Source organism: Corvus moneduloides, chromosome 2, assembly GCF_009650955.1.
Source record: "Corvus moneduloides isolate bCorMon1 chromosome 2, bCorMon1.pri, whole genome shotgun sequence".
NCBI lineage: Eukaryota > Metazoa > Chordata > Aves > Passeriformes > Corvidae > Corvus > Corvus moneduloides.
Genome location: NC_045477.1, coordinates 86,076,696 through 86,089,661, shown reverse-complemented (window position 1 = coordinate 86,089,661; position 12,966 = coordinate 86,076,696). Strand labels below are relative to the sequence as shown.

The 12,966-nt window shown below is 36.8% G+C and overlaps 1 long non-coding RNA gene across 1 annotated transcript; it reads right to left on the bottom strand.

Moving 5' to 3' along the window:
• Positions 1-4,712: 4,712 nt before the first annotated feature.
• On the bottom strand, positions 4,713-7,832 carry LOC116439978. The gene is made up of 2 exons (XR_004238357.1): positions 5,560-7,832; positions 4,713-5,024 (listed from the first exon to the last, which is right to left on the bottom strand). It is a non-coding gene; the product is annotated as an uncharacterized LOC116439978 (long non-coding RNA).
• Between the last annotated feature and the right edge of the window lie 5,134 nt (positions 7,833-12,966).

Below are 12,966 nucleotides of genomic sequence, written 5' to 3'. Positions count from 1 at the left end.
TTGAATGATGATATTAAAATAAAGAAATTAGTCTTAGTTCTCCAGCCTAGTGATTTACTCCTACACACAATCAGGTGGCAATCCCCAAAGAGTGTTGGGAAGGTACTCCTGAAGGAAAGCTTGTGAAAGGCCTAACTGAAAAAAAAAGTGCCAACTAAGTGATGTTTCAAAAGAAATATTATCTAGTTTTATTTTAAATAATTAAATAAATAGAACCTAGGACAATAGGTATCCCCTCAGACTCTGGTCTGAAGATAAGAAATAAAATTTTATTGAGGAGGATAAACATCTATTAATTTAGCAGATTGCTATTATATGCTGAAGATGGCTAGCTCTAATTTGGGGTTAACACACTCCAGCTCAGAGAAGATCAATACAAGACCTTAATTTTACAATGCTGAAAATTATCAAAATACATTCTCACCATCAAGAAATCAGTCTCCAGAGGTTTATATATGCTTGTCACCAGATATGTTACAGTCATGAGACAAATCTGAATGAGTAAAAGTTGAGCTAAAACCTCTGTTGCAGGAAGAGGACTCTAACTGTTAAACTGAGGACAAAAGTGCTCTTGGAATACAGGTCTTAATGTCAGTTCCAATGTCAACAGAAGTAATCATAATTCCTTACTCTAATGTGATAGGCCATATCAGTGGGGTTTTTTCTGACACTATCCCTTTATTTTTCTAGATCAAATGCCACTATTAATTACATATGAAGATTTGGGGGGTTAATGTAATGTCTTTGTTTTTGGGCGGCGTGTGTTTCTTCACTCATTAAAAATGTTTCCTTTATTAAGGAGCAACAGGAAAACTGAAAGGAGATAACAACATAAATTATATGAAGTACTAAACTGTAAACTAGTGTGAAATGTCTACCAGGCTATTCAGGGTACTGGTATGAGAGAACAAAATACATTTAGCAAGCTTTGACAATATTCAACAAGCAAGAGAGGAATTTACTCACACAGAGGTAATAACAGATGCAAAAAGAAATAATTACTTTTGAACTTATTCGTTTTTATTTATAAGGAAGTTCATTTCATGTTTTCCAACAGATTATTTACAAGGATCATTACAGATATCTATAAGCATTGTGAAAAACAAATACAAGATGAATCTATCTTACTTTAATAAACACAAGGTCCTGGCAGGAATGTATTCTCTTTTTTATTTATTCTGCAATGATAGCAGTCTTTTGACATACTTGCTATGTGTGAAGAATGTCACACTTGGATTTTTTGCTTCAGTACACAAGAGGCATTGATATCCTAATGATAAGTGCTCTAAAATGCCTTATTAATATGGTAGGTCTATTGGTTTCTCAAGTCTCAACACAGAAATGGAGACATTAATTTTCTTTTCATAAGGAAAGAATTTTCATAATAGCCCCTACATAAAATCAACCCATCCAATTTTTAAGGATCCTTCCTATGACTCTATACTTCATGTAAACCTGGCACTTAGCTTGTTGACATGCTTATTTCTTGATTTAGGACTTAATAATATAAACAAGCTTGTGGCCTGTATTTTTTTGCAACCTTCAGGTGAATCATGGGAAAAAACTGCACATGGAGGCTGCTTTCCATGACCATGTGTGTTCAGACTGAGTCAGCAGTGTTTGCTTTTAAAAAAATTGAGTCAACGCTATGCCCTATCTTGTAATGACACTGTGCAGCTGCACACAAACTAAGCCCATATTACTGTTAAAATGTAGTTTGACAAGTGCTATGAACGGAGCATTAAATGGGGAAATGGCAATACTTACACTAAAGAAACTACATTTCCTCTCCTTATGCTTTAGTGACCAAATTTAGCAGTCTGTAAAGGGTATTCCTATATATGTACCGTCCTTATGAATTCTCCAAGTTCATTTTTAAGGTAAAATTAGCATTTCAGTAGCAAAAATGTCAAAATAATAGGAAATTATATTGCACAGGGGTAATAAAAAGGTTTCAGTCTTCTAAAACTCCTACAAAATTTTGGACTATCACAGTTTCAGAAAGACCAGGAAAATGTTTCTGAAAAATGTTTTCTGGCAAGGACACTGTGCCAGTGTCCAAGAGCAGACCTAGAAATAAGGGGTCTATTTAAAATTGAATGTGGAAAGCACAAGCATGGTAGGACAGGGAAGGCATACAAGGAGAAGTATCACTCTAAATTTGATTAAATGCGTGCCTATTACATCATGTGTCTCCTACTAGCTGTCATTGGAGACACTACTCAGGGCAGAAAGCTTGTTCTGCCTCTGTTACATCAATATGGGTAAGTGCATCTGTCCCAGAGAATGATTACTCACTTCTGAGCAGGTGCTGCAGCTCCTTTCACATACATTGCTTGACTGTTCCCTTATAGAGGAAACTGGCTTCACCCACATTGCATGGAATTTTCTGTATGTCTCCCCTCTGCTCCATGCTGGTGGCCCTAGAGCACAATATTTTTTGTGTGTGTTGGGTTTTTTTCCAGCTCAAGGAGTTCAAACTATTGTGAGAACAACACTTCCGTCCACCAGCACAGTAGTTATATGTCACTTACTGAGGAAGTTGTTACAGGTCCTAGGGCATGACGTGGGTGTTTCAGAACGAAAATCTTTCAAGGAACATCAAATAACCAAATTTGTTGAAATCTTTTCAAATAATATTTTTTCCAATAATGAGGGACCTACAAAGAGAACTATCCCCCAACTTATGGCAGGTTTTTGTCTGATGGAGAGATACTAGCATACTTCAAAAGAAAGCCAGGGAGTCAATAAATACTTCCAATCTGTAAGACTTCAGCCCATTTCACTGTGTTCATTTCCTTACATGTATGGACAAATCAATTATATTGAAGCTGTGAAAAGTAACAAGAGTATTTGGGACAGTGTCCCAATCACACATCTGCAATCAGAACTCTATCTCTGTTCCTTTACCTCCACCCACATGGCCTTTGTTTGGTTCATATCTGAATGAAAAACAAAGCAGCATCTAGATTAAAATGACTACTAAAGGATGTGAATGGGTGCCCTGTTCAAACATTCAAAACTTAGGCTATCAGATAGTGGCAATGAGAGAAATAACCTCATACCATTCCTTCAGAATCTTGTCAGAGCAAGTCATCGGGAAGGCATGGATATCTATACCTATAAACACAATACCTCTGCAAAGATTAGATATCACTATGTAGTGTGAATGGACTGAACATGAACAGCAATATTCCATGTGAGATTGTACAAAGAAACACAAATGTAAATATTAAACTTTGCCCAGACAAGCACATCACTGGTACAGGCAAGTTATTACTGCCCCAAATACTATTTACAAATGTCTAACTACAGTAACCAAATGTTTGGTTTGAACATGTATTTTAAAGGTTGCCTTAGCTCAGCTATTCCAGTAGACCTATCCTGAACAAAACAGCAGCCTAGACAAAACCTGCAGCTGGGAATTTTTAGGGAGGATTTCATGTATTTGTACAAAGCATTGAGGCTGAAGACCTGACTAGTTGTGCTGGTGCATGACTGCAATTTAAGTGATTCATACAGTTCTGTTAAATTGCACTGTTCGGGTATGGTTTAATTCTTTACTGGAAACCTCTGTTTACAACAATTTGTTAAGCATAAAATAATAACAGGTACTTTTCAGAAATATTTTTCCAAGGTGTGGACTGATGAAATTAGTGGAAAAAGATTGGAATTTTAAAAAAACCCAACAAAACAACAACCCACAACCAAATGTGGGGAGGGGGGAGGGAAAGTGTGTGTGATTGAAGTTTAGAAGTACATAAATCACTTCAGAAATATAATTTGCAAATTCATTGTATAAAGTAATTAATCAAAGCATGGCTAAGTTACAGTACTTGAGAGACTTTGATCTGACAACTGGAAGAAATATAAAGAAACTACTCCGTATCAAGCTACAGTGTTAGGATGTAAAATGTTTCTCCATGCTAGTCACAAGTTTAATTACTTCTTTTTTTCTGCTGACAGATCCAAATTAAAATAAATGGGCCACATCGAGACAAATTTCAGATGCATGGAGTGCTTAAGAATATGTTGTTCCCGTAATACAGAAACACCATGGAATTTATTAATAAAGCTGTTCATTTTTTTTATTTCACTGGGAATTGTATTGGGAAAGTAAAATGGAATATAACAAGTGCTTAACATTTTCCATTTAACATGCTTAATTTAGAGGTTTTAAGGGGTTATTTTTATATTTATAAAAGCATATGTGTCTACCCAGATTTACAGCTGCATATAACAAGAAAAATAGTTATGGTAAAAAAACAAAACCTGTAGTTACATATTAACTGAATGGACTTAATACAGTCATTCCTTACTCTCAATATAAATAATTTCACTTCAAGTGATACACAGTGATTACTCTGCTAATCTGTATTGCTGAAAGTGACTTGAGATGCTTCTAAAGTAACTAAATGCACTTTTAGAGTGACTAATTGCAAGAGAAAAAATGCAAATATAAAATATTTATTGGAAAAATATATGTATATCTTTGTTTCAAATTGAAGTGGATGGCACTCTTGCTAAAGGAAAATATTAAATCAGTATGTTCTGCTACCATGAAACCTGTGAAACACGGATGGGGCTGGTCCATCCTACTGGAACTCACATCAATAAACATGCATTCAGAAACTAGAGTCAGTATCAACCCACCCAAGGTCAAGTTTTCTAGTCATTTCCCTCAAATTAAAAACCACAAAGCTGAAAAGAGCTGTCATTGTTACACCACCTGTGTTATGGCTTTTAAAACCATAAAAGTTTATTTCTGATACTGTATCAAATACTACAGATGATTATTAAGCATCCAAAAGAAGCAGACAACATGTAGGAGCATTCCCTCTCCTATCCTAGTCCTGGCTGATAGGAAGAGGTCTTGAACGGCTCTTTAATCTGGAGGGTGATAATCTCACTTTTTCCCTTTTCACTTTCTCATCCTCCCAGTGTTACTTTCCAGCGTATTTCTCCTCCATCTTCACAGTCTCCTACTTTCTTCTCGCAGTTTTCTGCCCCAAGTTATCTGTAACCTGTACATAGCAATCAGCAGATAAAACACATAATGAAGCAGTAGGAAAAATGAATGAAGCAGTAATGAAGCAGTAGGAAAAAATGAAGCAGTAGGAAAAAAGCCTCCTTTCATCTATTTGAGTGGCCATCCAAATGTAGATTTTTCATTGGCTGCTGCTGCTGCTATTACATAGCCATAATTCCTCTGCATATGCTACATACAATGGCAGTGAAGCGGGTCCATTCTCCTGTCCCTGCTGACTAAATTGCATGAGTGATTAGGCAATCTTGCAGCAGAGGGTTCCACAAACACTCCTTTTTGTGTATGAGCCAGCAGTGCTGGAGTTGTAGGGAAAAGGTGAACTATGTAAGAGAAGGAGAGTAGCATTTAATGTACTAGCACTTCCTCTGGAAAACATACCTAAAAGCCAGGCAATTCAGAAGATGTGAACACCTTTTTTCTATGTGATTCACTAGTGAAATTATCCTCAAATAAGGTGGTTTTAAAGCAAACCCTTCACTCTTAAGAGTCTGAGACTTCAAGGTCCCCCGCACCTGGGATCCACTGACATCTTCAGATTTTATTGACTTCACAGCATTGAAGGAGCCAGAAATTCACATGGACTGTCAAGCCTGAAGTATCAGTCCTATAGCAAAAAGAGAATGAATAATCTTTTATTCTGCAGACAAAACCAAAACAATCTTAAAGCAATGAAATGTCTTAATTGCAGCTGTAGACACAATGTGCTTTGCAAGCCCCAGCCTCACTGTGTCCTTCCTGAGGCCCTGCTTCCTTCCAGACATCAGTGCTGGTTCGCATGCACCCAGTCCCAGCTCTCAGACTACAACCTGCTGAGTTCTTGTGTCGCTAAACCTGTCTTGCAATTCGCCTATTCCCACAGCTTTGCAAAGGCTGCCTCGATCTCTTGCCAGGCTGGGAAAGATTTTTCAGCAGAGGTGAACAGGAAAAGCAGTGCTGGTTTGGAAATTTGAAAATAAAAAACAAATACATAACTAAAAAAAAAAAAAAACAAAACACCCCTTTTGACTATTTTTTTGCTCTGCGTTAATCCATACAAGCAAGCAAGACTAAGTCCATCCCACAAATGGGATATGCTCTTGTTCACACAAGTTTCTTTAAAATGTATATGTATGCCTAAAATCCTAAGACATAACTAACAATTATCTTTTTCAAGATTTCATTATGTTCCATAGAAGTTCACTGAGAAAAAAAATCATGCAAGAAAAGGTTGTCTTGTTACTTAGGATGACGAACTAATTCAGTATTTTTCTAGAAGAACTTCATTAGGGTAAAAAGGGTTGCAAGGATGCTTGAATAACAACAGACAATCTATAACATATCACTAACCCTGGTTATATATCTTAGAAATTCATTCTTATATTCCGTTTCTTCCGTACCTAATGCAGAGAAGGAAGATTATGTGACTGTAGCCTCCTTCCTCCTGCCTCAATTCCATTTTCTTTCAATAAATGTGTTTACTGTGAGATCTGATTCGGAAAACAAACCTGGAGGGAAGATGTTGAGGAGCAGGAAAGCAGTGAAAAGCAGGCAGAATGGGGATCTTTGTGGATAAGAGTAAAAGGTAAAGGGACATAAGAAAGTAAGATATAAAAGGGAAGAAAGGAGAAATGAAGAAATGTCATATCAAATGATTTTTTTTTATAACAACCCAACTTTTAACTTTAAAGGACAATGTCTAAATGTTGTATTAACCATTCAGAGCTTTATTCTATCTGTATAAATAAAACTGTCATAAGCACTCTGTACTTATTCACTCTAGTAGCTCCATAGCCACTATTTTTTTTTAAATTGCTGATGTTTCTTTTTGTCTGTCACTAAGAGATGCAATATTCTACTCCATGGGATTAAGCACTTTGGATTTTTGTAAATTCTTATGTTCTCTTACCACACGTAATGTGAGTGTTACATATGTCTGCAGATATTTAATCTTGATTTTTCTTCTATTGGCATTCGAACAGTGTAACCCTCACTTCTCACACAAAAGTGAACAATGTTCAACAAAAATGAGCATCTGTTCCTGTCATCAGCAGGTTATTTCCAGAATCTTCTGTTCACTCACCTCTTTTGCTTGAAGGAAATGAAAAAATTACTGATATGATTGCTACAAATTCTTCTCCTTTAGCAAGGTTTGAAGTACATTGAAGTTGATTTTCTGTGAGATATCCAGTGAAATCAAGTCATTATAGAAGATGCCCACCAAGATCCATTTTCTCCACTGAATTAAGAGCCTATATGGTATCAATATAAAGGCTTATGAAAAATGTTATTGTTCATTCTTCAAATAACATCAGCAAAGACTATCTTTGGTAGCTGTGGATATAATTAATTTGTTTCTTTTTTTTCAGAATTGAACAGTTTTCCACAAAATATGTGTCATTCTATATCATTACCTTCATCTCAGAAGATATCATTCAGTTTCTATATTGTGGCTATGGTAACAACTGAAAATTTCCAACAGCATGGATTCTATCCTTTTTGGTGTCCTTTCCCTCATAGTCACAATTTGCTCCTCCTCTATATTCTGATTACTTTTCCATGGGATTCCATGGCTCTCCTTCTTGAATATGACTTGGGGAAATTTCTTAAATCTGATGGTCTAAGAAACAGTTTTTTGGGGTTTGTTTGATTGTTTGTTTGTTTGCACTGGGAGTTTTTTGTTTGGTTTTATTTGGGGGTTTTCTTCCATCTGAAAATTAATGAGAAATTTTAAAAATAAAATTGACTCCTTTATTTTGGTGAAATTCCCCACTGGAAAAAGTTTCGTGATTCTCATCTTACAGTTAGAAAACAGAAAAAGGAAAGTTAATGTCATAAACCCAAAATTAAATATGGGAAAATTGTGGTTGTATGTGGACTAAATAGTAGCTGAAAGTTTTGGGCAGCATCTTCCCCTCCCTACCCTCTTAGGTGAGGTTACAACTTGTGCATGCAGAAACTTAACTGGCACTGAAAATTGTACTCTGCGCTGCCATGTCATACTGCCGGAAAAAAATGGAAGACGGCAGAAATTTGTGGGTTAGAGGCGCGAGATCTGCCAGCCCTTAAATGTAGAAGGAAACAGGAGGGGGAGCTCTCAGTACATCGGCCAGCGACGGAGGGACGCTCCAGCGTAGCCGGGCAAGGAGGATTCGCTCTCCCACTGCCTTCAGAAAGGGTACAATTTTCTCACCTGCAGAGTCTGACCTTCGGCATTTACTGGCCAAATAATTTTCTTTAAATTGCATCTTCCTCTTTCTTGATCATTGGTACCTTGTTTGTTGGATTACACAGAAAAAAAAAAAAAAAAAAAAAGACCTAATTCTCTTCTCATCTTTGCCTTTTGATAAAATACATCTAACTTGGTTCAGCAAGCAACTATAGCAAACAGCTACAGAAAGAGCTCGGACAGCACCAGTAACAAGTCAGAGATCCAAGAAATACTGCACAGCAAGAGAACCACACACAATTTCTTTTTGCCTCGTTTTCTGTCACCATTAGCTCTTTACTTCATATGTTTGCAGAGCACCACAATCTTCTCCTGTCCTGCGGCCCTATATGCCAAATGCAAACCATGTCTTGGTCTGCAATCTACCAACAGCAAAGTCACCACTAGAAATCACATTTCCTCTTTGCAGCTCTCCTCATTTATTGCAAGGTGATGCACTCACTAAACTTGAAATCAAGTAGAGACACTTGAGAGGCCTGAAAAGGAAACAGCTAATTACAGAGCAGCTACACATGCAAGTAACAGGGCAAAGAAGTTAATTTTATAAGCAAAACCAAAATACTATTGTAATCAGTCAGGAATAATTCATCCAGCCATTGCTGCCTAGCAATTTTATAGCAGGTAACATAAATATGCAGAAGGATTGAAACAAAGGTTTAATTGACATAGGACAGGCTAGACACAGAAGATAGACTGTATATATTTTGAATCATTGCCCATCATAAATTCATAATAAACCAGGATGATTTCTAGTGTAACAACCCTAGGTTCAACCCAGAAAAAAAAAAGGCTGTAAATGGTTCTAAAATTATCTAATTTTACTCATCTGTTAATTCAGCAAGTAGTATTCTCTTCAAAAGAGAAAACAATCGGACATTTTCTATCCTTTCATTATGAGCTGGATTCAGACCACTGAATACTGTAAAATCAATAGTTTTTAAGTAAGCTATAAGAAAGGCTTAGAGAAATATTATGAATAAAAACAATACTTGATACAAATCAACAGTGACTGTTGATTATTAAGCACTTACCAGCTGTTCATGATTGGCTTCTGAAGTTAGAAAAAAAGAAAAAAAACAGCTGAATTAAGTCGAACAATAATAAAAGTAAGAAATTTGACTAAATGGAAGAAAAGAGTTCCTAGGATGGTCCAGGGAATAGAAAGAAGATTTTGATAAGTCTTGATTAATCTAACAAAACAGATGCTGAGAGTATACACTAGAGAAGTCAAAGAGCTGGTAAAGCTGAGAAACCAACAGTCATCCAAGGATGATAAAAAAAAAAAGTATTCTTGGTTAATATTAGACTGGAAAATTAGAAGAAGGTTTCTAATTGCCAGAGAAGTAAAATAGCAGCTTAACTACTTCTAAGATCAAACTGGAAAAGAAATTATACAACATGGCTGCCAGCAACAGCAGAGAGCTGTTACCCCAAGAAGTTGTAGCTGCTCCCCATTACCCAGGATATCCTTTCACATCTCATGTCCTACCAGACAGAGAGACCTCTTGGCATTGGTTGATATTCCACAAACAGAAAAAGAGGCTAAATATGTCAAATGCGCTTTAGAAGTAAATTATCCACTGCAAATTATTCACAAGTTTTATTATTTTATAACTCATGCAGTGAATGAAGTTCATCTAATATTAATGAAATCTCTTAGTAGGACTAATTTAAAGAGTTGTGGTTAAGCACTCAAATGACACGCATCAGACTCTCAAAGAATGCTGGCTACTATTTACTTCCCCAACATCACGATTTTTCAGGTTTTTTTCCCTTTCTTTTTCTGCAGCACATATTTTCCATCCAGTATTTATGCAAAAATGTCTAAGGTTAAAATGTACTTTGAAAAGTAAAATGTACTTTGAAAGTAAGAACTCCTGGGTCCAAAACCCGTGCGTGTTGATACATCCTTAAGTCACTCCATGGAGGTAGCACCCAGCCTCTCTGCTGAAAGTTATCTATATATGATGAAGGATATGTATATATATACATATAATTATAAGAAAATATCTAAACTGTGATCCCAAGGTTGTAGATAAACAAGCACAATAGTCTTATTTATTAGTGGAGCCAGCATCAGTAATGGAAAACACAAAATGTGTTGCAAAAGCAGAGAACACACTAAATCAGCTTGGAAATGCCAGCACTCAGATAAAAATGAGAAAGAGAAACTCTATATTCTGACTTAAAGGAAGTATCCAGAAGGCTGCTTTGAAAAATCTTAAGCATCACTTTGAATGGAATTGATGGAAGAATGGAGAAGGATCAGAGAAAGATGCTAAAGCTTAATGAAGAGTCTCTTTATCACCACACCTGGGGATTTGTCAGCTTCCTGTAAATTTACTAAGCAGGGGACTGAGCTACAGGTTTGGCATGGAGACATTGAAGTTCAATGTTTAGTTGTATTTCATTTATAGAAGAGCTTTAGGGGAAAGTTTATTTAATTTACTTGTAATTGTTCCTCATTTTCTTTCTGATTTGGATCTGGTTTACCCATTGTGGTTTCTAGATAAGAAATTATCGGTGTAGGCATGCTGTTGATGGGAAAGACATGGCTTCTTGTTTCATTTGCTCCTATCACCAGCAGCCTGCTTCCTGACAACAATATTCCTGTCTTTTGTTCAAGGATGGTACAAGGTACTAAAAAGATATTAATAGCCCTACGAGCTGGAGCAGAGGCCATGTATCAGGTACATGTCCCAAAGCTTCATTCAGTCTGCTCCTTCCTCTTTCCCAGCCAATGGTTGTTTCTATTTCTGCAAAGAAGCGGAAATTTGGAAGGCCTCTTACTGAAACATTTTACAGAACAGCCTTTGAGCAGTAGCTGGAGAGTTCTGAATTCCTGGAAGCTAGATCTCACATTACCTGGGTACCACACACACTTTATGTGTTATCCAGGCTTTATGTGGTGTTCATGATCCAGAACAGTCTTCAGGCAGGCATGCAGGTGTGAATCACTGAAATGAGCCTGGGCATGCTATAGTTTGCCAGATTTTCCCCTTGTCCAAATCTAAGTCTGCACTGTTCAAAACCAGACAAGTGGAGAAAGTGGAAGAGCCTACCCTTAGTCAGAGGTACTTAATTTACAGCCATGTACCTTCAAAATTAATTATCTGCTTGCAGATATAGGTCATTGTGCTCTACTGTTTCCATCACTAAATTAAAAGAATTCTTTACCTAGCAAGTTTAAGTGATGCTACAGCTTTGAAAATTGAGTGACACAATCAGAAAGACAGAGAAAATAATACCTAAAGGGTGAAATGAGCCCCTTCCTTTCCTGTGAGAGAAGAGAGAGGGAAGTGAAGGTGTGAGTCATTTCCAGATTTAGTTCTGGAGATCTCTGGGAGGTACTCAACTACAGCTAAAATCGTTGCCATTATAAAGTCCTGGATAGATGAGATGTATAGAAGATAAAGTGGTAACCAGAGTCTCCCTTGGAGCACTTTAACAACTCGGTTTGAATTTGTAAGCGGCCTGATTGTACATGTGCAAATACTTCCATATAAAGGTTAGGCACCCATTGTTATTGCGGCATCTGTTAAAAAAAGATAGCCGTATTGGTTGCTAGGAGATGGCAGCCTTCTCCTGGAGAAAAATCACTCCTGATAAAAAAAAAAAAAAAATTATTTTACATAAAGACCCTCTTAAATATAAATATCTTTGACAGCAGCTATTACTATTCACTGAGTTTCTTCACAAATGAATAAATGGCAGAAAAATATATTATTTGAATGCCATTATATCCTAAAGTGTTAAATAGATTTTTCTGCCACTTCTCCCCTCCCTTTTTTTGTTACACAGAAGCGATATTTACTTCCAGCTAAAATTACTGCCTTCCGTTTTCTAAAGACCATTCAGTGAAAGAAACATTTGGAGAACTGAACTCAAAAATTGAACTTGCTTGTCTTGCCTTCCACTGTAAACCCAGCTTTGATTAAAATGAACTGTACTGTAGGATAAACATTTTGTCGGGAAGGAACTTGATGCAAAAGGTTGAAAAAAAGCTGCAGCAAGTCTTCACAAATGGATGGCTGGGAGAAAGCAGGTGGGAGGCTGTGTCACATGAAAGAAACTAACCATCCAATTTCATTTCAATAATGTTTGGAATTTTGCTCCTACTGAGATGGCTGGAAGTACAGCTGCCCTATAGTTGTGTCCATGTGCCCAGCTTTTGGTGAAAATGACCTTAACAAATAAAACATGAAACAAACTATATACTGGCTGTTTTAAACTTGTGTAGTCAATAAATGAAACAATAATCTTTCCTAATTTAGTGTGCTCAGATTGGCTATTGTGGACATGAGAACTCCCCAGCTGCAAAACACAAAGGCACACTGCCTGCACAATATGGGGATTCAGCAGCTGTGCCTTCCATTGACCAGAGCTGGGAGAAATGTAGATCAAATACTGACAATAAGAGATCGATGTTGTAAATATTAGCATGAGAAAGAGTGCACCAAACTCTGTGTCCTTTTTTTTTTGTGCTTGTAATAAAGTTTCTCTAGAATTTTGCATGCAGTAGGGTGTGTGTGCATGTGCATGTGTGTGAAGTGCTTCCAAATCAGGGAGCAGCATGTTTCCTTATACAAATATTGACAGGAATCCTTCAGTTTATTTGGAATTTTCCTGAGAAAGCTGCAACAATATGGTAATACCTCTTCACTACTTTTCACACAGTTGTTTCAACTGTTGGCACCAGGAAATCCTTATTGTT